The following is a 27,341-nucleotide window of genomic DNA, read 5'->3' on the forward strand; positions in this document are numbered from 1 at the left end:
TACTTATCCTGACACTTTAAAATTGTGGATTTTACGGTTTGCTGCTGCTCCTGCTGGGCTGCCTGTTCCAGTCAGCTATGCTGAATCCACATATCTGGAAATGGCACCTCTTGTCAGAGTGAGGACTCCTTCTAAAAAGGCCAGTTTAGCCCAAAGAGACCCAAGATTGGCAGTAAGTGCATACGGTATTATAAGGCTTGGAATGTAATAAAGAATAGAATATTGGGGAAAATACTGCAGCATTCCAGTAATCAGTGAAATTGATAAATCATACAAAGATTTATTACCTGGCTCTGAATCTTGAACAGAATAAAACTTGGTTTCAATGGGCTCTAAAAGGTCTTTAGTGTTTGAATCTTTAATTAATTTAATGTATTTGAATCTGTAATGAATAAAGATTAATATTGTATTGAATAGATACTGTGGCTATCATCTAAAAATAATCAACTAATCCAAGAGAAGGCAAGAACAGAAAAAAGAAGTACAGAAGAAGCATGGTAATCAAAAAGCACAAAATATGGTTGTAGAAATAAATTCAAATACTTTAATAATTACAATAAATATAAATGAAAAAAAATGTTCCACTTAAGACAAATATTATGACTAATTCCTTGGATTCCTATCATGGATTTCTTTTTAAACTCTCTTTACAAAAGATACATCTAAGATACCAAAAAAACTTACAGAATTCAGACACACTGAAAGAAAAATGATGGAAAAAGATATACAAATCAAACACTAACCAAAAGAAAGTGGTGTCACTCTCAGTATGAGACAAAATAGATTTTAAGGCAAAAAATAGTTATTAAAGATAAAAAAGTCACTACTTAACAGTAAAAGATTCAGAAATACATAAAAATCCAGAAAATATATTAAATATATTAAAATATATAATTATAAAATTTTAAATATTTAAAATATATAAAAATCCTGATAAAATAGTGGCATTGTCTTTAAATATAAATAGCAAAAATCAAGAGAATTACAGAATTACAGAAAAAATTAATCTAAGCAGACAAGTAAGTCTAAGTAAGTCTAGTAAAGATACTGAAAATTTCAATTTATGTAATTGACAAGCTTTATATACATAAACATATATAAATAACTAGATTCAGCAATTGCAGAATACATATTACTTTCAAGCTCACAGAGAACAATGACAAAATTCACCAAAAAAGTGTTTATAGTGCTAGTCTCAATAAATTTCAAAGGGCTGGGATTATAACCATTACATTTTCCATTCCAAACAAATTTAAAAGAACTCAGTAGCAAAAAATAAATATTCGCATTTGAAAATTGACATGTCCTTCTAAATAATCAAGGGGACAAAAAAGAAGTCATAAGAAAAATAAATATTTTCAGCTGAAAATAGTGGAAATACTGTATATTCAATTGGGTAGAATGCATCTGAAATAGTATTTGCAACCTTAAACATATATTAGTAAAGAAGAAAGTATAACAATTAATGAGGTAAGCATGCAACTGGCTTCAGTACTTACGGTCTGTGTGACTTTGAGCAAGCGACTTAACCTCTCTGTGCCTCAGTGTCTGTTTCCTCATCTACAAACTAGTAAAAACAATAGCACTTAGTCAGGATTGCTGTGAAGATCAAATGGGTATGCTAGATATTTTACATTTGGTCCTTCAGATCTATCCTCCTGTCTTCCTCACTCTGATCTGTGTTTCAGCAGGCTGGCCTGTACGGACTACAACTACCAGGCATTCTTGCTCTCTGTGGGTTTCAAGCACCAGCAGGAGACTGGTTGCTCAGAGGAAAAGAAAACGGTAGTAATCATGTGCCTCCTCCACTCCAGGTCACAATTTCATAATAGCTGCATCCCTAAACCTAAGGACATCAGTCCTGTTTAGTGGTTTTCCTCACTAGGTTCTAGTAACCACTGTTTTTCCTGCACTTTAAGGCTTAGAGGGGGTAACAGCTTCCCACTTTGTTAGCCCCAGAGTGTTTCACCATCTACTGTTTGTTCCCTTTAATCTTAACAAGACCATCAAAAACAGTCCCTTCATTAAAGTGTTTTCAACTACCCACAATGTGCTTCCCACCAGGACTCTGATACAATGCGTTAATATACAGAGCATTAATATACAATGCCTGGCACATAGCAAGCTTTATATAAGCATTAGTTATTACTAATATTGTTGTTTTTGTTGTTGTGTCAATACAGGCAGAAAAAAGCATTAGATAATTTAATACCCACTAATGGCTTTTTTAACGCCTACTTACAAAGTGAGAATAAAAGGGAACTTTCTTAAATACAATTGACAACTTTCAGGTCATACCTTACTTAGCCCTCTCAGGAATTCCATTCCCCTAAGCACATTCTACCTTGAAACACTCCTAGTCCTTGGTCTCCATGTATCACATTGGCCTGATCTTCCTCCTAACTTTAAGACCTTTCTTTCTACTTTTATAGGCTCCTTTTCCTTTATTCATTCACAAAATACTGGCATTCCTAAGGTTCTTTTCTCTGTTCTCTTTTTTTTATTATACATATTCTCCTTGGATGATTTAATCTCAAACTTGTCACTGATAATTCCCAAATCTCTACCCCTAACCCAGACCTCTCTCCTGAGTTTGGAACCCATACACAACTACTCTAAAATGACTTGTCACCCATGCTTTGCAGCCCAGGTCCCAGGTCCCCAGATCTGATGATTTTCCCAGCACAGAAACGGTTTTTAACCATAACAGGCTACAGTAGTTGTGTTTTATCAACAGGACGCCACAAAGGCCCTCAGCAAAACCAGACTGAACTGGGTAGATCCACAATAGTGGGGGAAGCAGGCTAAAAGTCTCCCCTTTCCTTGCCTTGATTTAGGTCTATTTCCACACCAAACCCTGAGAGCTAAAGGACACCTGTCCTGATTTTTCTGTTTTTGTTTCAAAAGTAGCTGGTGTTTGGCAGAGATGCTTTGCAGCTGTACTTTGAGAGATGTACAGTGGTCAACCTCCCTGGAACCAGCTCCAACTTGACCACAGGAAAGAGCCTGCACAGGTGAAACCTGGATGTATCTGAGAGCTATCCTTGCTTCATTACCATGCTAAGATCTCCACCCTGAGCCGTGGCTATCAGCACAAACACCAGAGACGGGCATGAAATGCTAATGCTGCTGGTGTTGCAGCCACCAAGAATCCTCAGTGCAAGCACAGGTCACTATCCATACCTCCCCTTCCGGGAGCCTGTACAGCCCGCCATTGCCAGGGTCCTGTGATCCAAGGACAGCTTCCCCGGGAGAAAACACAGTGCGCCTCAGGCTGTTGCAACGTCATGCTGGCTTCTGCTGCCGCAGGCTTGCCCTGCATTCCGTACCCCTCCCTCCTCCCAGCCTGAGTGAGCCAGAGCCCCCTAATCAGCCGCTCCTTTAACCTCCTCCTGTCTGGGCAAAGAACAGACACCAGAAGGCGACCTACACGCAGAGGTGGGGCCAGAACCAAAGCTGAACCCTAGGAGCTGTGTGAACAAAGAAGAGAAAGGGAAATCTCTCCCAGCAGGCTCAGAAGCAGCAGATTAAATCTCCACAATCAACTTGATGTAACCCTGCATCTGTGGAATACCTGAACAGACAACAAATCATCCCAAACTTGAGGCGGTGGACTTTGGGAGCAACTGTAGACTTGGGGTTTGCTGTATGAGACTGACTAGTTTCTGATTTACATGGTTATCTAGGTTTACTTTTTAGCGCTTGTTCTCATTGGTGGATATGTACTGGTTTGATTGCCCTCTTCTTTTTTTATTACTTTTTAATTTTTTTATTTTAATAATATTAAAAAAATTTATTTTAACATTATTATTTTCTTTTCTTTTATCTTATTTTATTTTATTTTTCTTTCTTTCATTTTTTTCTCCCTTTTCTTCTGAGCCGTGTGGCTGACAGGGTGGTGGTACTCCGGCCAGGTGTCAGGCCTGAGCCTCTGAGGTGGGAGAGCTGAGTTCAGGACACTGGTCCACCAGAGACCTCCTGGCCCCAGGTAATATCAATCAGCGAGAGCTCTCCCAGAGATCCCATCTCAACGTTAAGACCCAGCTCCACTCAACGACCAGCAAGCTACACTGCTGGACACCCCATGCCAAACAACTAGCAAGACAGGAACACAACCCCACCCATTAGCAGACAGGCTGCCCATACTCAGTTCACAGACACCCCAAAACACACCATCTGACATGGTCCTGCCCACCAGAAAGTCAAGATCCAGCCTCATCCACCAGAACACAGCCACCAGTCCCTTCCACCAGGAAGTCTACACAACCCACTGAACCAGCCTCACTAACTGAGGGCAGACACCAAAAACAACAGGAACAACGAACCTGTAGCCTGCAAAAAGGAGACCCCAAACACAGTAATTTAAGCAAAATGAGAAGACACAGAAATACACAGCAGATAAAGGAGCAAGGTAAAAACCCACCAGACCAAACAAATGAAGAGGAAATACACAGTCTACCTGAAAAAGAATTCAGAGTAACGATAGTAGAGATGATCCAAAACTCTCGAAAATAGAATGGAGAAAATACAAGAAATGTTTAACAAGGACCTAGAAGAACTAAAGAGCAAACAAACAATGATGAACAACACAATAAATGAAGTTAAAAATTCTCTACGAGTAATCAATAGTGGAATAACTGAGGCAGAAGGAACAGATAAGTGACCTGAGAGATAAAATAGTGGAAATAACTACCGCAGAGCAGAATAAAGAGAAAAGTATGAAAGGAATTGAGGACACTCTCAGAGACCTCTGGGACAACATTAAATGCAGCAACGTTCGAATTATAGTTGTCCCAGAAGAAGAAGAGAAAAAGAAAGGGACTGAGAAAATATTTTAAGAGATTATAGTTGAAAACTTCCCTAATATGGGAAAGGAAATAGTCAATCAAGTCCAGGAAGTGCAGAGAGTCCCACACAGGATAAATCCAAGGAGAAACATGCCAAAACACATATTAATCAAACTACCAAAATTAAATACAAAGAAAAAATATTAAAAGCAGCAAGGGAAAAGCAACAAATAATATACAAGGCAATCCCCATAAGATTAACAGCTGATCTTTCAGCAAAAACTCTGCAAGCCAGAAGGGAGTGGCAGGACATATTTAAAGTGATGAAAGGGAAAAGCCTACAACCAAGATTACTCTACCCAGCAAGGATCTCATTCAGATTTGACAGAGAAATTAAAACCTTTACAGACAAGCAAAAGCTAAGAGAATTCAGCACCACCAAACCAGCTTTACAACAAATGCTAAACGAACTTCTCTAGGCAAGAAACACAAGAGAAGGAAAAGACCTACAAAAACAAACTCAAAACAATTAAGAAAATAGTAATAGGAACATCCATATCAATAATTACCTTCAATGTAAATGTATTAAATGCTTCAACCAAAAGACACAGACTGGCTCAATGGATACAAAAGCAAGACCCGTATATATGCTGTCTACAAGAAACCCAATTCAGACCTAGGGACACATACAGACTGAAAGTGAGGGGAGGGGTAAAGATATTACATGCAAATGGAAATCAAAAGAAAGCTGGAGTAGCAATTCTCTTATCAGACAAAACAGACTTTAAAATAAAGACCATTACAAGAGACAAAGAAGGACACTACATAATGATCAAGGGATCCATCCAAGAAGAAGATATGGCAATGGTAAATATTTATGCACCCAACATAGGAGCACCTCAATACATAAGGAAAATGCTAAGAGCCATGAAAGGGGTAATCGACAGTAACACAACAATAGTGGGGGACTTTAACATCCCACTTTCACCAATGGACAGATCAACCAAAGTGAAAATAAATAAGGAAACACAAGCTTTAAATGACACATTAAACAAGATGGACTTAATTGATATTTATAGGATATTCCATCCAAAAACAACAGAATACACTTTCTTCTGAAGTGCTCATGGACATTCTCCAGGATAGATCATATCTTGGGTCACAAATCTAGCCTAGGTAAATGTAAGAAAATTGAAATCGTATCAAGTATCTTTTCCAACCACAACACTTTGAGACTAGATATCAATTACAGGAAAAAAACTGTAAAAAATACAAACACATGGAGGCTAAACAATATGCTACTAAATAACCAAGAAATCACTGAAGAAATCAAAGAGGAAATAAAAAAATACCTAGAAACAAATGACAATGAAAATATGATGGTACAAAACCTATGTGATGCAGCAAAAGCAGTTCTAAGAGGGAAGTTTACAGCAATACAATCCTACTTCAAGAAACAAAAAAAATCTCAAATAAACAACGTAAACTTACAGCTAAAGCAATTAGAGAAAGAAGAACAACAACAAAAAATACCCCACAGTTAGCAGAAGGAAAGAAATCATAAAGATCAGATTAGAAATAAATGAAAAAGAAATGAAGGAAATGATAAATAAATTAATAAAATTAAAAGCTGGTTCTTTGAGAAGATAAACAAAATTGATAAACCATTAGCCAGATTCATCAAGAAAAAACGGGAGAAGACTCAAATCAATAGAATTAGAAATGAAAAAGTAGAAGTAACAACTGACACTTCAGAAATACAAAGGATCATGAGAGATTACTACAAGCAACTCTATGCCAATAAAATGGACAACCTGGAAGAAATGGACAAATTCTTAGAAAAGCACAACCTTCTGAGACTGAACCAGGAAGAAAAAGAAAATGTAAACAGACCAATCAAAAGCACTGAAATTGCAACTGTGATTAATAATCTTCCAACAAACAAAAGCCCAGGACCACATGGATTCACAGGCAAATTCTATCAAACGTTTAGAGAAAAGCTAACACCTATCCTTCTCAAACTCTTCCAAAATATAGCAGAGGGAGAAAGACACCCAAACTCATTCTACGAGGCCGCCATCACCCTGATACCAAAACCAGACAAAGATGTCACAAAAAAAGAAAACTACAGGTCACTGTCACTGATAAACATAGTTGCAAAAATCCTCAACAAAATACTAGCAAACAGAATCCAGCAGCACATTAAAATGATCATACACCATGATCAAGTGGGGTTTATCCCAGGAATGCAAGGATTCTTCAGTATATGCAAATCAATCAATGTGATTCACCATATTAACAAATTGAATGATAAAACCACATGATAATCTCAATAGATACAGAAAAAGCTTTCAACAAAATTCAACACTCATTCATGATAAAAACTCTCCAGAAAGTAGGCACAGAGGGAACTTAATTCAACATAATAAAGGCCATATATGACAAACCCACAGCCAACATTGTTCTCAATGGTGTAAAAGTGAAACCATTTCCACTAAGATCAGAAACAAGACAAGGTTGCCCACTCTCACCACTATTATTCAACATAGTTTTGGAAGTTTTAGCCACAGCAATCAGAGATGAGAAAGAAATAAAAGAAATCCAAATTGGAAAAGAAGAAGTAAAGCTGTCACTGTTTGCAGATGACATGATATTATATATACAGAATCCTAAAGATGCTACCAGGAAACTACTAGAGCTAATCAATGAATTTGGTAAAGTAGCAGGATACAAAATTAATGCACAGAAATCTCTTGCATTCCTATACACTAATGATGAAAAATCTGAAAAAGAAATTAAGGAAACACTCTCATTTACCACTGCAACAGAAAGAATAAAATACCTAGGAATAAACTTACCTAAGGAGACAAAAGACCTGTATGCAGAAAACTATAAGACACTGATGAAAGAAATGAAAGATGATACAAACAGATGGAGAGAGATACCATGTTCTTGGATTGGAAGAATCAACATTGTGAAAATGACTATACTACTTAAAGCAATCTACAGATTCAATGCAATCCCTATCAAACTACAAATGGCATTTTTCACAGACGTAGAACAAAAAATTTCACAATTTGTATGGAAACACAAAAGACCCCGAATAGCCAAAGCAATCTTGAGAAAGAAAAGCGGAGCTGGAGAAGTCAGGCTGCCGGACCTCAGACTATACTATAAAGCTACAGTAATCAAGACAGTATGGTACTAGCACAAAAACAGAAATATAGATCAATTTAACAGGATAGAAAGCTCAGAGATTAACCCACACACATATGGTCACCTTATCTTTGATAAAGGAGGTATGAATATACAATGGAGAAAGGACAGCCTCTTCAATAAGTGGTCCCTGGAAAACTGGACAGCTACATGTAAAAGAATGAAATTAGAACACTCCCAAACACCATACTCAAAAATAAACTCAAAATGGACTAAAGACCTAAATGTAAGGCCAGACACTATAAAACTCTTAGAGGAAAGCATAGGGAGAACACTCTATGACATAAATCACAGCAAGATCCCTTTTGACCCACCTCCTAGAGAAAGGGAAATAAAAACAAAAATAAATAAATGGGAACTAATGAAACTTAAAAGCTTTTGCACAGCAAAGGAAACATAAACAAGATGAAAAGACAACCCTCAGAATGGGAGAAAATATTTGCAAACGAAGCAACTGACAAAGGATTAATCTCAAAAATATACAAGCAGCTAATGAAGCTCAATAACAAAAAAACAAATAATCCAATCCAAAAACGGGCAGAAAACCTAAATAGACATTTCTCCAAAGAAGGTATACAGATTGCCAGCAAACACATGAAAGGATGCTCAACATCACTAATCATTAGAGAAATGCAAACCAAAACCACAGTGAGGTATCACCTCACACCGGTCAGAATGGCCATCATCAAAAAATCTACAAACAATAAATGCTGGAGAAGGTGTGGAGAAAAGGGAACCCTCTTGCACTGTTGATGGGAATGTAACTTGATACAGCCACTATGGAGAACAGTATGGAGGTTCCTTAAAAAACTAAAAATAGAACTACCATAGGACCCAGCAATCCCACTAGTGGGCATATACCCTGAGAAAACCATAATTCAAAAAGAGTCATGTAGCACAATGTTCACTGTAGCTCTATTTACAATAGCCAGGACATGGAAGCAACCTAAGTGCCCATTGCCAGATGAGTGGATAAAGAAGATATGGCACATATATACAATGGAATATTACTCAGCCATCAAAAGAAATGAAATTGAGTTATCTGTAGTTAGGTGGATGGACCTAGAGTCTGTCATACAGAGTGAAGTAAGTCAGAAAGAGAAAAACAAATACCATATGCTAACACATATATATGGAATCTAAAAAAAAAAAAAAAAAAGGTTCTGAATAACCTAGGGGCAGGACAGGAATAAAGACACAGATGTAGAGAATGGAATTGAGGACACAGGGAGGGGGAAGGGGAAGCTGGGACGAAGTGAGAGAGTGGCATGGACATATATACACTACCAAATGTAAAATAGATAGCTAGTGGGAAGCAGCCACACAGCACAGGGAGATCAGCTCAGTGCTTTGTGACCACCTAGAGGGGTGGGATAGGGAGGATGGGAGGGAGACGCAAGAGGGATGGCATATGGGGATATATGTATACATATAGCTGATTCACTTTGTTATACAGCAGCAAGTAACACAGCAATGTAAAGCAATTATACTCCAATAAAGATGTTTAAATAAAAAAGGCAAATGAGCCCCGAAGGGATAAATTGGGAGATTGGGATTGACATATACACACGACTATATATAAAATAGATAACTAATAAGAACCTGTTGTATAGCACAGGGAACTCTACTCAGTACTCTGTAATGGCCTATATGGGAAAAGAATCTAAAGAAAAAAGTAAAGAATTTGAAGCAAATTGACTTGTGTGGAAGGAATATAAAGAAAACACTGGGTAGTTTGGCAGAGCATAATTATAACAGGACATATTGACTACATTCTCTGGTTTTCAAAAGTTTGAATTGTAATAAAAATTTTGATACGCTATTTCAATTTTCAGTAGCAAATACACAAGTGTATGGAAGATCTAAGTAAAAAAAATAAAAGAAATTTGAGGTGGTGATACATTTAGTTTGTGCTTAATGAGATATATTTCTCTTAATTTTGTGAGGTTTATGGTTTCTGTCATCCTCTTTTTTTTTTAATTTTATTTATTTATTTTTGGCTGTGTTGGGTCTTCGTTGCTGCACATGGGCTTTCTCTAGTTGTGGCGAGCGGGAGCTACTCTTCGTTGCAGTGCGCAGACTTCTCATTGCGGTGGCTTCTTTTGTTGTGGAGAACGGGCTCTAAGTGCGCGGCCTTCAGTAGCTGTCGCATACAGGCTCAGTAGTTGTGGCTCACGGGCTCTAGAGCACAGGCTCAGTATTTGTGGTGCACGGGCTTAGTTGCTCTGCGGCATATGGGATCTTCCCGGAACAGGGATCTAATCCGTGTCCCCTGCATTGGCAGGCAGATTCTCAACCACTGCACCACCAGGGAAGCCCTCTGTCATCTTCTTAAAATGTGTAACTTTGTGCTTTCTTTTCTGGTTTTAAGTAAATGTTTACTTCTGTACTTCAAAAAAAAAAAAAAAAAAAGTAAATGAGCCCCTTTCTAGAGAAAAAAAAAAAAAAGATCTCTGCCCAAAGCGGGTGCTTGTGCTGTTAGGCACAATTTGCACCTTGTGCAAAGGAGCGTGGAAGACTGCGCATGCCCCAGCGGCCCCTCTGCTGCCTGGGGAATCTCCACCCCTTCCCTAGAGCTGGCTGACCTGTCTGCCTCCTAACCCTTAAGTTCCCTTACTCCCCTCCCTTCGGGGGGAAGGTGAATTTAGAGCATGAGTTCCCCTTCTCCATTCTCTGGCCATTGAATAAAAGTCTGTCTTGCTCGCACCAAACTCAGTTTTGTTAATGGCAGTGCAAACCTGAGCAGGAAAGAACTCCCTGGCTGAGCTGGGGGGCTTCGGTTCAGCTAGAACCCCAAGAGGGGGGCCTTGCATCTAATTCAGTAACAGACCTACAGGTACCTCAAACTTAGTCTTTCCAGAGAGCTCATCGTATTTTCCTCCAGGTTCACTCTTCATCTGATGTTCCTGATTTCAGTAAGTCCCCTCTATCCACCCATCCGTCCGAGCCTGAAACCTAGGAAATCGTCAGATGTCCCTTTTCTCCCACATCCGTCCTGTTTACTTCCCTAATATCTCTCAACGCCATCTGCCCTCCCTCTCACCTGCCTGCACTACTGCAACCCTCTGCTAACTAGTCTCAGAGTATCTCTCTTGGCTTCTTCAAACTCATTTTCAAGGCTGTACCGTTTCCTAGTAATCAGGTTACTCCTGCTTAGGATCTTTCAATGCCTTATTATTGCCCTAAGGATAAAGTCCAAATTTTTAATGTGGCTTTCAAGATTTCCTTTGCAAACTGACACCTCTAGCTTTGCCCCTTGTGTTCTTCCTCTCTCTATCCATATGGAATTTATTTCAATCCCTTGAAGATGGCATTCTCCCCTACCTCTAGATGGATATCTACGCATATTGTCTTCTCTACCAGAAATACTTCCCTCTTCACATGGCTAATTTTTAAACCTTGGAGTTTTTATTTTTTATTTAGCCTTTTATCTTTTTATTCAACTTTTATGGGAAATTGCAAAAAAGTACACAAAAGTAGACAAAGTAGTTTAATAAAGCCCTATTTCCTATCTCTCAGCCTCAAATATTAACTCACGCCAATCTTGTTCCATCCATACTTCTATCCACTTATGCTTTCCTACATTATTTTGACATCATGTCATTGCATTCGTAAAATCTGTGAAATCTTCGATATGTATCTCTAAATTGTAAGGACTTTTTTTTTTTTAACCATAACTACATTACTATTTTCATATTTTAAAAAATTAATTAAAACCTTCAACTATCCAGGAGAGTTCAAACATCCAACTGCCTCACACATTCCATATACATAAAATTATTTATACTTGTAATTTCTTTATGTGACTCAAGATCCACATAAGTTTACTACATTGTGGTTAATTGATATAGCTCTGAAGCCTCCTTTAACCTCAGATTCCTCTTCCATCCTCTGCAGTTTATTAATTGAAGAAAATGGATTGGATGCCCCGTAGAGTGCCCCATATCCTGGATAATTCTGATTGCATCTTTGTTGTGTCATTTAACATGTTCCTCGGGCTTCCATATTTGCTATAACTTGATAATTGGATTTAGAGACTTAATCCGAACTAGGTTTTGTTTTTTTTTTTCCCCAAGACTACATCATAGGTTGTGTTGTACTCTTCAATCAGGAGATATATATGGGCTTCCCTGGTGGCGCAGTGGTTGAGAATCCGCCTGCCAATACAGGGGACATGGGTTCGAGCCCTGGTCTGGGAAGATCCCACATGCCGCGGAGCAACTAGGCCCGTGAGCCACAACTACTGAGCCTGCACGTCTGGAGCTTGTGCTCCGCAACAAGAGAGGCCGCGATAGTGAGAGGCCCGCGCACCGCGATGAAGAGTGGCCCCCGCTCACCGCAACTAGAGAAAGCCCTCGCACAGAAATGAAGACCCAACACAGCCACAAATAAATAAATAAATAAATTAATTAATTAATTAAAAAAAAAAAAGAGATATATAATGTCTGCTTGCCTCTTTTATTGTAATGTGAGCAGTCCATGAAGATCGGTGCTCAAATCCACTAACTGATTAAAGGTTGGAAAATTTCCTGACTAATGTCTAAACATCTTATTTACCTTTCATGTCCGAATTTAATACACCCTTCTTTTGGGGAACTCTTCTGTGACTTTTCCCATCAGTCTCTATTTCCATACTAGACCATGTTCTTCTGATATGTATCTACTATCACACTCTTTACCTCACATTGTCATTACTTGTTAAATTGAGTATCTGCCCCACCAAAATGGAAGTCTAATGTGGTGGGGACCACATCTGCTTATTTACCATCAAATCCTTAAAACCTTGTACAATATCTGACACACAGTAAGTGTATAAAAAGTGAAGAAAGAAAGAAAGGAAGGAAGGAAGGGAGGAAGGGAGGAAGGAAGGGAGGAAGGAAGGAAGTGGGGGGAGGGAGGAAGGGAGGAAAGGGGGAGAGAAAGAAAGGGAGAAAGAAAGACATTTTAAAAGGCTGGTGAGAGGAATGGATTTTAAAACATGTGACCATTGACAAAAGACTACAGTCGAACATAATGGAAGTAGAAAAGGGGAGCACATACAGGGTTACCTGGATTTATTTTCCTTGCTAGAATTAGGCCATTTAACAAGCACATTTCAGCAAACTTTCAGACACAGATTGATGGATTTAAAGTTTTAAGTTCCCTCAGATGAGATAAGAATAGTACAGAAAATAATGCACTAAGAGGAAGCTGAGATTCTAAGAAATACTCTGGAAGCCCTATAGTGATTGAACTTAAAAAACAAAAACTGAATGGTGATGGGCAGAAATGTCAGAAATGTTTTGCCCAGTGTCCCTCCTGTACCCCACATTCTGCTGGCTTCCCTCTTTGATAAGTATTTTCAAAGTCAGTTTGGGGAAAACAATAAAAATAAAAAACTTCTCTCTTTTCCTATCCCTGCCTTATACCCTAAAACACAGAAAATATTTGTGCTAGTCCTGAGAATTGAACATAACTAGGAGTCACTAGTAGTTTGTGTTTCTGTTGCTAAGAGGCTAACTCTATTTTCCCTGGGTATTGTGTGTTATTGGAAATGTGAACAAAGAATGGGTAAGTACAACAAATAAAATATCCATCCTTATTTACACAGAATGAGGTAAAATGCCATGTTTTCATAATAATCATCTTTGTTTATAAGAAACTTTGCCCTTATGATCCCTCAAATTTCATATGTACAGGAAGATTTTCTTAATCCTCAGGATGGACACAGGTCCCACCTCACCATTCTGACAGTACCTTGGGTATATCATCAACAAACTCCCTATTAAACTGAAATTTTCTGACAGCCTCATTTCATGCGCTACTCTAGGGCAGTGATAAAGTTGCTTTCATCATTATATTCCTGTGCTGTAGCACATGCGTGCATAATACATGTTACATATTTTTTGAAAAGTGGCACCAAGGTGATCCCTTGTAAAATGACATATACATTCCCCTTCCTCTAATTATCAGCAAAAGTAGTCCTGCAACATGAGAGACAATATTTAATCTGCTGATACAGTAGAAGAATAAACCTAACAATCTTAATATAAACAAGAAAATTTTCCTCAAGCAAGCTTTATCTCCACTAAAATTAAACTTCAACTGACGGCACTGATATGTAATGCCGATACCTCATACCAGGTAAAGTATTTGAAACAGGAAGACAGTGAATATGATTGTTCACATTCATCTTTGAATACAGATATCTGCTCTAAGTGCTGAGCTTTTATATACTCCTTCCCTTTCTTTCTTGGCAAGGTTATCTCATCTCCTCAAAACACTTTCAAACATTTAATTTAATAATGTAATATGACATAACAGAACGCCCTCAAACAATCCCATGGTGTCGGAAAGACAGTATAACACAGTAAAAGAGTCCCTGAAACAACTTCAGGCCTCCCTAATCGCCTAGGTACATAATTAAATATATCAAATATAATCTATTTGTCCTATGTGTTTGTTTCTCAGATTTCATGAGAGACTTATAACATCCCTATAAAAATATCCTGTTCTCATGAAGAATATTTTGTAGTAGAAAAATGAATTAATAATGTTTTTCTATAAACTGATTTTTGCAGGGATTTTTTTAAACAAACAAGTCAGAGAGCTGGATGGTGGGCGTGTGGGCTTTTCTTTATCAATTCTGAGTATTTAAAGTTTTACACAAGTTAAAAGAAATGAAGGAACTCATTCCAATATTGATAGTGGAAGTATGGGATCCAAACTAGAGAAGAAAGACTAACCGCATCTAGGTCAAGGGTGAAGCATATTAGGAAAATATAGGAAAGTACGCATCACTTCTTTTGCCCCATTCTACTGATACCTCTCAATGACATGGAATTTTGGTTATGTGTGGATCCCCATCGGATCCAATGTTTTTTGTTTAACATTTTAGAAAGCAATACGCACCTCTGATGGAACACTCTTTTTTTTTTCCTACAAGGAAAGATCTCAAGTATGACCTCATCAGGACTTTTTCCATAGTCATGATTTTAAGAGCCCACCAAAACCTGAACCCTCTCCTTGCTGAGGTTGCCTATATGGGCTAAGTTCAACACTGAGCTCCAATTCTAATATCATGAAAGTCTGAACTTCAAGATTCTAATGATTATTACTGGGAGTTTATTGCAAGGCTGGAAAAATCAATAACTTTATCATTTAAACTCTTTTCTGAGAGCCTCTCAAGCACTGTCTTAGGTGAGCAGGGTGTCTGAAAATTTAGAATGTTATTCCTGCCCTCAAGTAGCATAGAGTAAGACTTAGCATGGCTTTGAGTAGTCCATGAACATTAAAGGAAGGAGAATACTCAAGGGCAGTACAGCACATGGGGTTAAAGAGTGTAAACACTGAAGCCGAGGCAGGGTCCAAATGCTAAGTTGCTTATTCTCAAAGGAGTTTAGCTTCTTAAAGCCTCAGTTTCCTTAACTATAAAATGGAGCTAATGATACTTACCTCATGGGGCTATTGAGAGATCAAATTGGGTAAGGTATACAAAATGCTTAGCACAGTGACTGGCATGTGAGAAATAAAATAGGAGAGTTAATATAATGCCAAGAACCAATAACTAATTCGTGTGTGCAGAAAGAGTAAAATCTTTATTTTAAACTCTCTTTTACTTTCTTTCCAATGAAAACATTTTTTTTCCTGAAATATCCATAGGTAAGAATTTCTTGGCTTGAATCTTTTACTTACTCTCTGTATACAGTAATCCTGTATACAGGATTTTTCTTCTCTAATTTGTACTATACTTTGATCCTTTTTCAAAGAAGGTCTATTTGAGGTTGACTCTTTGCATTCTCTGGTACAGCATACTTAGAAACTACAAAAATGAATTTAGGCTTGTATGTATGAGTTGAAAGAAAGAGGACTGTGGGATCTTGTATAGTATGAATCCATTTTTCTTACTATCGCCTAAGTTTCATGTATTCTGCAATCGAGTGGGGCATAAATGATTTGTGAATTCAGTCTCACTGTGTCTAGATTATACTGAGTATCCCTGTTAGGACAAGATTAATGCTTGGTTGCTTTAAGTAGTTGTTTGTTTGTTTGTTTTGTTTTTTAATCCTATGATGCCTTGTGCTGACAGTTGCACTTTCCATAACATTTAGCAATGTTAATTTTATTTTGTCTATATTTTTAATAATACCATTTAATTCATTTTTAACAGATCCAATTTGACTAGCTTCTATCACATGAGGATAAAAATCCAGCATAATGACAGTAAACGTGCTACATTGAAGATTTCATGTGGCCTTTTGCATGTCCTCTGGTCTCTTTGCTTTTAAAGCTAGAGGGGTAAACACAAAAATTACTGTATGAATTAAAACTTTGCCACATCAATTTTATTGTGGTACTAATAGGTTGGCAGGGTACGTTTCAGATTATGGTGATACAAATGCTTAATCTCTGAGCAAAATAATAAAATTCAAAAACATAACGTTCCTTTGTGGGGAGGAGTTGCTTTTGAATGAGCTCAATTAAAAAAAAAATGCCAACTGATTACTCCAATAACACTGAAAATTAGACATCGCCAGAAGGAACATGTAAAAGGCTTTCTGATGTCTTTGATTAGAGACAACTGTTCCACAAAGCCTATCAGAGATAAATGAAATAAATGGAAGGAAGACGCAGACTCGATCTTTGTTCCAATAACTGCCGAACGTCATACTGGAATTCTCAACACAAAACCAAATGGCTGGCCAGATCATCTGTATGCAAGTGACCCCTCCCAGATCAGTCGCTATTTTGAGATAACTGAAGTCTATACTATATAGGAAAGTAGTTTCTTTCCAGAACTACGTTGCCTTTTCAAGAGACCTGAAAAATTCTATGGGAGCCCTTAATGCCTAAAACTATGTTACTTTTATAGTGTAATAGACATGTGCCATTCCTGTAACTGTCCAGCATCTGAAACCCCTTCCTACCTGGTGAAAGGCAAAGCTTCATCTCTCTCTGAAAATCCTAATAGATCAAATGCTACCTCTCTCTGCCATAGACAGGTAGGACAGGTGACCCAGGCTTGGCTGATGTGATGATCCTGCCTGTCACTTTGAACTGTGAGCAGGTGAAAGAAAGAAGCAGCGACAGGTTACAATTCATTCCAAGAGGCGTCTCCCAGTGCCAGCAGCAGCATCCAGCATCTAGGGTGGTGACCAGGGGAGGTGTGGTAGCAGCAGAGTTCAGTGGGGGATGTCCTTACCAGGCTATTTCTGCAAGATGGCCTTGGCTGTGATTCCTCCTGCTTGAAACTGCCTGCGTCCCTGCCAGTTTACAGGGTCTCTAGGCTTCTCAGCAAACAAGTGAGCTTCCTGATACCCTGCCAGCAAATCTCTCTCCGCTGAAGTTAAAGAGAAGCAGCTTCCGAAGCTTGCAACAAAGAACCCTAACTGATGCACGGACGGTTTACTTATTGTTAAGTGTTGTCAGCGGTGCTCCAATAAGTTTTGTTCTATGTATAAAAAGAACACTTGAGGAGAATATATCCAGGCTTTCATGTGACTATTTGTACAATAAAAAGCCACATAATTCTAAGTATCACCCATTTAAAATATCATTTCAGAGATAGATTAGTTGGAATTATTCAAGATTAATACTGTGGTCATGTTACTATATATCATATAATAAGTATAACAAAGGACTGGTTACTAAAAATAATAGAAACATACTTGTAGCTCCTAAAAAGCTTTCTTTATAAAGAATAAACAGAAAAATTTACAATGTCCAACTCTGTATCAGTAAAAATGTCACTTTAGAAATATGTAACCAGCAGAAGACTTTGGGAGGCAGCATAGTATAATTACTAAGACCAGGGATCTGGGTTCCAATTCCAATTTGCCACTTACTAGCCATGTGATTTTAACCATTCTACATCACATCTTCCTCCTCTATACAATGTGTGTACTGATACCATTGAGTTCACAGGGCTAACATGAGAATTAATCCCAGAATCTGGGAGCATAGTACTAACACATAAGAGTTTATAAATGACAGAGGCCTATATGCCAGCAAGTCCATTATCCGATGAGACATGTGTCCCCACTTATGTGTGTGGGTGCCCCACCCCGAAAGAAACACCACCACCACCACCACCAGCCTCTATTATATCCCCACACGTAGCTTTGTAGGAATTTATGTTGGGAAGGTTAACACAGCTCCAACTAGCTCTCTCCCCGCTGGTCTCTCAGGGATTTCATCAAAAGACCCAATCCTCTCCCTAGGCTACAGCACCTGGAATCTGCCGGTGGGTGTGGTGCTGCCAGCATTGTCGTTTTCTGGTCTCTGTCACGTTGAATGAAAGGAAAAACAAAACACAAAACCTCAACTCTGTCGAGAACAATATCAGGAAGTTTGCTCTAGGATGAAACACCCTGATGATTTAGACAGGAGAGAAGCGATTGGAGAAACACCACTGAATTCTCCCTGGCTTCTTCCAGACAAGTTCCTCCTCCGTTTCCTCCTCCATAGTTGCCCTTCTCACTCCTCCCCCTATTCCTCACCTTAGACCTAGAATCGACTGATGAAAAAAGCATCCTGAAACTTCAAGTTACCGACTTGAAAGTAGGGTCGGTGGTCCAAAGCTGCTCATTGCTAAAGGACTGACGCCAAATCTTTACCCTCACCACCCTGGCCTGACCCACTGCCATCTCCTCCGGCAGCTGCCCTTCTGCCTCCTAACTGATGCCCCCCTCCCTACTCAGCCCCCATCAGGTCTCTAGTCAACCTCCTGAACGACCTTTACTGCATCAGCTCACAGCTCCTCACCATTCAGTCATCCACCTCTACACTTAGAATCAAATCTAAACCCCAGATATGTCCCCACAAGCTGACCCGTAGTCTGTACTTCAACCTCCACCTCTCTATCTTCATCTGAAACCCTCTGCCCTTGCCCACTGCGTGCTGGCCCATCCAGCCTCCATTCCCTTCCCTGAACAAGCCACGGACTTCCCGACATGGGACCTCGGGGCCAGCTTTCCTGCAGCACAAACACCTTCTTCCCCCCAGATCATTTCCTAGTTATATCCTATCAGTCAGGTCTCAGCTTAGCTGTCACAGCCACCCAAAGACTCTCAGTCCCATCACTCTGCTTTATTTTCTGCAAAGCTGCTTTCTGAAACAATCTGGCATGCTTATTTCTCTCTCTCCCAGGTACCAATGGAATTAAGCTCCATGCAAGCAGGAACCAAGTCAGCTTTGTAGTGTGTCCCCAGTGCCTTAAGCCATATTTGACACATGGAAGTTACGCAGTAAATATTTGGTTCCCTGACTGACTGAATGAAGGAATGAATGTTTGGTCTGCTTTTGAAATCCCCCAAAATAATGGTCTCTCCCATCTACCCCTCACTCCTCTTTCCTCTCATTTCTTAAATAGGATTCTGCCAGGAAGAAAGAAAATGGCTCCACAGCTGCCAGCAACTTCTGGTTCAGCTAATAAAAGGGGCTTACAAGTGTTTATAGCCCCTGCCAGTTTCCCAGATAACAGCCTGGACTTTCCATTGCCAACAGGGTCTTCTGTGCTCCTTTCTGGACGAAGGAACTACCATCCGGTGCTGTCCTTCAGACCAGACCATAAACAGACACCCTCATGTGGTAACACCACACCCAAGTTCAGGTCAGGAAATTTCCTTACCACAAGTCAAGGTATCAGAGGTAACTGAGGGCAATTTTACGGCAGGCTTCCAGCTCCCCACAACAGAGGGTGAGGAGGAAACTCATTAACCAAGTTTGAATGTAAGTGTAAAATGCCATATTTTCACAGGAGGAAGTAGATGTGTTTTCTGTAAAGAATTCCAGTCTGATTTCTCGCTTAGTCTTTTAATTCCTAAATTCAGAAAAAAAACTCAATAATAAGCCTCGTAGAATACATACAGAAGAAGCTCTGTTTAACCCTAAGCTATTTAACACCTCAGCGGTTTTATAAGCACCAGAGAGTCTCATTAAATCTTGTGTGTGTGTTTGTATGGGTAAGGTACAGGGTGGCCCCGGAGTGATCACTGCCACCCTGACCGTCACATTGAATAAGCTACGGAAGGGCTGAAATTAGGAGGCAAGCAACAGTGACATCTAGTGTGGGGAAGAAGTGCCAATACATCACAGCAAACTCCCGCTCTTCCTGTAGCAAACGGGAGGACGTAACAGAAACAGATGGCAAATTAGCGTCAGAAAAATAATGTCGAGAGCAAACGTGAAACCAGAATGCAGACACAATAGATGACTATAGAAAAAGAATCTACTCACATGACATTGTCACTGAATTCTCTCCCAAATTCTACATTGTTATGCACTTTCCGATACCACAAAGTCCCTAAGCTGATCCAGTCTCCCACGTGTTTCCCCCTCCTCATCCCAAACCCTCCCACTGTGGTCCCTGGAATCAGCAAGCCCCCTCATCCCCAGCCTCTTCTTGGAACACTCCTTCACCTCTTGTTAAAGAGCTCTGTTTGGAGACCACCTGCTCTGAACTCCTTTTGAGGAAAAGCTCTTTTGTTTGTTTATCTCACCCTGTGTTCCCACCCGGCCACTCTTGCTTCACCTCACCGATCTCTTCCTCTCTCTTACAAAAATCCCTGCTCCTTTGAGCTCCTGCTAACGGGATATATCACTCTATCCCCACACTGGTCGCAAGCATCTGCCAAAGCCCTGCTCAATCAATTGTTGATGAATTTAACTCCTGGCTCACAGTCTTCCCTGGACCGCACACTTACCATCATTTTCAGTGTCACCACTGACTTCACCTTCCATCAGTCCCCTCTTGGATTCACTGTCCTCCTATCCAGCCCATATACTCAAGGTCCAATATTTTATTCCCTGCCTTGCAAATGCTCTCAATTCCCTTACTCCTTTCTCCCTCCATTAAACTGATGTATAAGATGGCTTATCTATGCTTAAGGTTAAGCAGCTGAACATTCCTGAAGAAAAATTACTCAACCCAGCTGACCAGTTTCACTTTAAATTCATGACCACAAACCTTAGGTGTATGCCCACTAATGCCTGACAATCCTACTATGTTTCTCTGCAGTAGTATTACTTCTAACTCACCATGAACTATTTTATACATACTTCTTCCTTAGTATAGAGGCCTCACCTCATGACTCCTTGAAAATAAGAAAGTCAATGATCTGCTTCTTCTTCTCAGCTTCTGCACCCATTTTTCCTTCTTCCCTCCTCCTATCAAAGCCTGGTCCCTCCTTGTGTGATCAGGTTCCCACCGTCTGTCTCACCTTCTCACTGGCAGACGTCACTGCTTTAGTCAATTCCTCCCTGTTCTACGTTAGCAATTCCCCTCTGTATGAAAGCAGTTCTATCTTTATACAAATATGTTGCAGTATCGTGGGTCTAAAAAAAAAAAAAAAAGCCAACACTCTCTCAGTCCCAAAATATTCTGCTACCTCCTTCATAGCTAAATTCCTCAAAAGAAGCATTACGTGTGCTGCCTCCACTTTCTCACCTCCCATTCGCTCTTCAACCCACTTCAGTCTGGTTTCTGCCCCCACCATCCTGGTGAACACTTCTCTTTCCCAAAGCTCTCAGGAGCATTCATCAGAGTTGATACCTCCATCCTTCCGCTGAGCAAAGGACTCTACACCCTCTGCATTTTCTTCTACTTCCCTGGTCACTCCTTGTCAGTCTCCTTTTGAGGCTCCTTCTCCCTCAGACGAAATCTATAAGTGTTGGCGATTCTCCACGCTCAGTCTTGGCCCAACTTTCCTTCTCACCTTATGGGATCTTATGCATTCTGACTGAAAATAATATTCATGTGTGTATCTCCTAGAAACTTATGTCTCCAGCATGAATCTTTACTGTGAACCCCAAGCTCACATATCCAGCTGCCATTTAATATCTTTACTTGAATATTTCACATGCATCTCAGTCTTAACATGTCCAAAGCTAAACATTTATCCTCTCAACGTCCTCCCTCCTTCATTCTTCCTGATCTCAATAAACAGCAATGTTACACAACCCATCATTCTTGATTCTTCCTTTCCTTCCCTCCCCACATCCAAGTATTAACAGCTGTGCTTGTATGCTTTCATCCTCGGGGTATACCTTTGAGTTAGAGCACTTCCTCCACTTTTTTCTGCCATTACCCTATTCATGGCCACCATTATCTCTCACGAGGTCTCTGGAAAAGCCTCCAGAATTAGTCAAGGTAAGTTAGGCAATGCTGTAGCAACAATCAATCATGAAATGTGAGTGACCAAGAAAGGAGAAGACCTAGAAATATTTGGCATTTGGCACTCATGACTACCAGAGGCTGCCTCTCTAGTATTCAAATATTCCAGTCATCATCCTTCCCACAGGCCCCATATCTACCTGCCATGCTACGGAAGCTACCCAACATTGCATCTGGCCGTGGTATCAAGCTCAATGTTCAGCATCTCCTGGTGATGTATAATAGGCTCTACAACACAAAAAAATTTTAAAATGAACTGTCTTCCCTATACATTCCCTGAACACAATAGTGGAACAAACAGGATAACTGCAATAAACACTCCCATACAAAGAGCAAAAGAATGGGAATAAGAGACAAAATAGTTGGGCTTCCCTGGTGGTGCAGTGGTTGAGAGTCTGCCTGCCAATGCAGGGGACGCGGGTTCGAGCCCTGGTCTGGGAGGATCCCGCATGCCGTGGAGCGGCTGGGCCCATGAGCCACAACTACTGAGCCTGCACGTCTGGAGCCTGTGCTCTGCAACAGGGGAGGCCGCGATGGTGAGAGGCCCACGCACCGCGATGAAGAGTGGTCCCCACTTGCCGCAACTGGAGAAAGCCCTCGCACAGAAATGAAGACTCAACACAGTCATAAATAAATAAATAAATAAAATAAAAGAACGTGAATTTCAAAAAAAAAAAGAGACAAAATAGTCAATATTCCATGGTAATTGTGAAATCCCACCTGGGGCTGGAGAATGTTCTTTGATAGGCCCAGATTCTTCTCCTGGAGAGGGCTTCCCCAATCTGCACCACCACCCCCGCTTTCCTTCACTAAAAGTTTGGCTGGATGAAATCAGCAACTCTGACTTTATTATTTACTGCTGTATCTATAATAGCAAGCTCAGTGCCTGGGGTATGTATAGTAGGTACCAGTAAATAGTTGTTAAATGAATAATTAAATGAACCTTACCTAAGTTTCAATGATGATTCTGCTTTCAGCTCCACATTCTACTTCCCTTAATTTTCACTCTTTTTTCTTCTTATCTTTTCTTTGTAAAAATGCTATGGTCCAAGTCTAAGTGGCTTCTAATTCTAGTCTTCTATTTCCTTCACTGCAAGTTCTCACTTTCTTGTCTCAAGTACCTTCTGGGTCCTGACAAGGTGCTGAATTCTAACTAATATTCTTCATCTGTTTTCCTAAGATACTATCTTAGCATTCTCTAAATCTAGAGCAGTGGTTTTCAATCTTGGCCACACAGTAGAATCAGCAGGAGAGCTTTTGAAACTCAGCTCACTAGCCACACACCATCAGTACTTTTCATAACTCCCCATGTTATCCCAATGTGCAGCCAAGATTGAGAACCACTGATCCAGAGTGAGCTTTCTCCCTATCTCCTTCTTTCCTCCATAACTCTGAACCCTAACACTGATTGCTCAACCTATGGATCTATCATCATTCCAAACAGCAAATCAACAAGTATTGAATTCCCTAAGTACTCACATCTGTGACTAATTTTACTTCCTCCTCACTCTTTTACCCCCTCCCAGCTGCATCTCTCCATCTCTATTCATGGCACTAAATTCTTGATTTTAACAATTGCACTTTAATTTCCTTTTAAATCTGTTCCCACATCTTCTCTCCTCAACTGCAAAACTTTACTTAAGATTTCAACTAAATCTTCTACATTTTCTCATGCAGCACATGTGCTGATTCTCTCTTGCTTTCACTTATTCTCATCCACCTGTCTTTGTTTTGTTTTAATCATAAAAAAGGGGTATACAGAGATTTTTAGTAACTCAGCTTGTCTTTGTCATGTGCCCTGTCCTCTAATCTGTCGTGACTCTTGCTTCTTTGAGTGCAACTGCTGATCATAACATCTTCTAAGTATGACATTCTACAAGAAGGACACATTGTTATTTACTGTCTCAATGTCTGCAAAAAAGTAGTAAGAATACAAACCACTATTTCATATGCTTTGGTATGGGCCTAGTGATTAACAAATAGAGTGTCTCTTAAAAGAGAATACAAGAATGGATGTCTGAAGATCCATAATTTTAAAACACACACATAAACCCAAAAATATATGGTGAAGAATGAAACATTCCATCATCTTTCTTTATCATGGCAAACGGTCATGAATATGTGTGTGTAGAATATCAAACTCAAACAGCCCCCAAAGCTGGGACTAAAAGGCGGTATTGCTGGCGAGCTGGCATTTGAGCTTCCTCTGCAGATTCCACCACACTCTAAATGCAACAGAGCAAGCCACTGGAAACCAGACTGCAGAAATGTTTCTAGTCCAGAGTATAGTTTGGGCAGGTCACAGGTACATGCAGTAGCTGAGTTCAATCCACACCCACCTGGAGGTAAGAGGCTAACAGTAGAAACAATCAGGATCAAACAAAGAAAGGATATTCACTGATCTGCTTAGCAAATGCTTGTTGATTTCCTAAACATTCCCAGGAACAGGGCAAATCACTGGAATTAAGAAAATCAAGGACAAGTGTAGGAGGTAAACATGCTAAAACTATACTACAATTCAAAAATTGAGATGTACACTGAGTGGAAACTTGACACGAAGGAGTGTTTGAATAGGTCTCTAAATCCACTAAGAACCAGGAGCTAGAAATTACAGAATTAAACTAATATGTAGGAAAATGTTGCAACAATTAATTGACAAAAAAAAGTTAGTGGGATGTTTTGAAAATAAGCTTCCTTCCCATCAAAAGGCTGGTCACACCTGACAGAAATGCTGGAAATTTCTTCACCCAGAGGTGAAGACAACCAAGGTACGTTATTGAGTACTTACTTCCCTACTCTTCTCTTTGCAGCCCTGGAGTTCAGGATGGGAAGTTAAAAACAGAATCAGGTAGGTAGATAAAGATATTAGATATATAAAATGAGATCACGTGCATGGGAGAGAAAGAAAGATATGAGAGGAAAAGACAATGTCTAGGGCACCTGCCAGCCACTGGTGGGGGACCCTGACGCCCAAGGAGACAGGAGGACCCACAAGTGAACCGGTAGGATGTGGGGGGGACTGAGAGGGGAGGAGAAGTGGATGCCAGACAGGATCGGCACCCCTGAGGCCAGGGAGATCAGGAGAGGCAGGTGGGAGGGGCCCTCAGGCAGGAGAAGGAGAGGAGTGGAGTGGAGGGTATCTGCCCTGCCCACTCAGGCCCAGGGAGGCCGTTGAGCTCCTAGGCCAGTCCCCTGCCCTCCAAGGGCCCCCCTCCCACCCCCTGCCACATTGGTCCTGGGAGCATAGGAAGGAGGCCAGGGGAGAAAAGAAGAGGCAGGCAGGAGGGGCCCTCCGGACCAGAGGAGCAGGAGAGGAGAGAAGGGCATTTGCTCCGCCCACTCAAGCCCAGGAAGCCTTCTGGGCTCCCAGGTGAGGTCCCCTGTCCTCTGAGACAGGGGTAGGGGGCACACCTGGGCCCCTTCTGTTCTTTGAGCCTAAGCCCCAGCCCCCACAGCCCCCTTTCCAGCCCTGTGGGTCCTGAGCATAGGCCGCACCCACCACCCAAACCTTTCCCTTGCTTAGGCCCTGCCCTCCACAGCCAAGGTTTCTCCCCCCACTTTTTTTTTTTTCTTCTTTTCCCTCCTCCTCTTTTTCACTACTGTGGTACTGTTGTACTTTCTGGTTGTTGATTCATCTGTATTTCTTTTTTTATATTCTTTCTAACATATCTGTTAGTTTCCTACTCTAATTTTATTTTTTACTTTATTATTGTTTGTTTGTTTTTTTTGCCACCCCACGTGGCAGGATCTTGGTTCATGAGCCAGGGGTTGGGCTGAAGCTCCTGCAGTGGGAGCTCTGAGTCCAAACCACTGGACTAACAGAGAACCTCAGACTCCAGGGATTATTCATCAGAGTGAGTCTTCACGGAGGTCCTCATCTCAGCACCAAGACCCACCTCTACACAAGAGCCTACAAACTGCAGTGTTGGAAGCCTCAGGCCAAACAACCAGTAAGACAGGAACACAACCCCACTCATTAAAAAAAAAAAAAAAAAAAAAATGAGACAGCAAAAAATATGTCACAGATGAAGGAGCAAGGAAAAACCTACGAGACCAAATAAATGAAGAGGAAATTGGCAATCTAGCTGAAAAAGAATTCAGAGTAATGATAGTAAAGATGATCCAGACTCTCGGCAATAGAATGGAGGCACGGAGTGAGAAAACACAATAAATGTTTAACAAAGATCTAGAAGAGCAAAAGAACAAACAAGCAGAGATGAACAACACAATAACTGAAATGAAAAACACACTAGAAGAATCAATAACAGAATAACTGAGGCAGAAGAACAAAAAAGAGAGCTGCAAGACAAAAGGGTAGAAATAACTGCCGAGGAGCAGAATAAAGAAAAAAGAATGAAAAGAATTGAAGACAATCTCAGAGAACTCTGGGACAACACTAAATGCACCAACATTCGAATTATAAGGGTCCCAGAAGAAGAAGACAAAAGGAAGGGGTCTGAGAAAATATTTGAAGAGATTATAGTGGAAAAATTCCTTAACATGGGAAAGGAAATAGCCACCAAAGTCCAGGAAGCACAGAGAGTCCCATACAGGATAAACCCTAGGAAAAACACACAAAGATACATAAAAATCAAACTAACAAAAATTAAATTCAAAGAAAAAATATCAAAAGCAGCAAGGGAAAAACAAAAAATAACATAAAAAGGAATCCCCATAAGATTATCAGCTGATTTTTCAGCAGAAACTGTGCAGGTCAGAAGGGAGTGGCAGGATATACTTAAAGTGATGAAAGGGAAAAACCTACAACCAAGATTACTCTACACAGCAAGGATCTCATTCAGATTCAACGGAGAAATCAAAATATTTTCAGACAAGCAACAGCTAAGAGAATTCAGCACCACCAAACTAGCTTTACAACAAATGCTAAAGAAACTTCTCTAGGCGGGAAATGTAAGAGAAAGAAAAGACCTACAATAACAAACCCAAAACAATTAACAAAATGGTAATAGGAACATACATATCAGTAATAACCTTGAATGTAAATGGATTAAATGCTCCAACTAAAAGACACAGACTGGCTGAATGGATACAAAAACAAGACCCACATATATGCTGTCTAAAAGAGATCCACTTCATACCTAGGGACACAAACAGACTGAAAGTGAGGGGATGGAGAAGATACTCCATGCAAATGGAAATCAAAAGAAAGCTGGATTAGCAATATT

At 40.1% G+C, this 27,341-nt stretch overlaps 2 long non-coding RNA genes across 4 annotated transcripts in view; one reads left to right on the top strand and one right to left on the bottom strand.

Moving 5' to 3' along the window:
* The window catches only part of LOC309634845, a 354,268-nt gene that overhangs the window by 314,745 nt on the left and 12,182 nt on the right, over window positions 1–27,341 (top strand). The window lies entirely within an intron of this gene.
* Window positions 1–27,341, bottom strand: part of LOC309634816 — a 385,422-nt gene that overhangs the window by 198,840 nt on the left and 159,241 nt on the right. For all 3 annotated transcript variants that reach the window (XR_014248434.1, XR_014248435.1, XR_014248436.1), the window contains one exon: window positions 1,500–1,567. This is a non-coding gene — a long non-coding RNA (uncharacterized lncRNA). The remainder of the gene's footprint in view (window positions 1–1,499; window positions 1,568–27,341) is intronic.

This window comes from Balaenoptera borealis (assembly GCF_965194805.1).
Source record: "Balaenoptera borealis genome assembly, chromosome: 9".
Taxonomy (NCBI): Eukaryota; Metazoa; Chordata; class Mammalia; order Artiodactyla; family Balaenopteridae; genus Balaenoptera; species Balaenoptera borealis.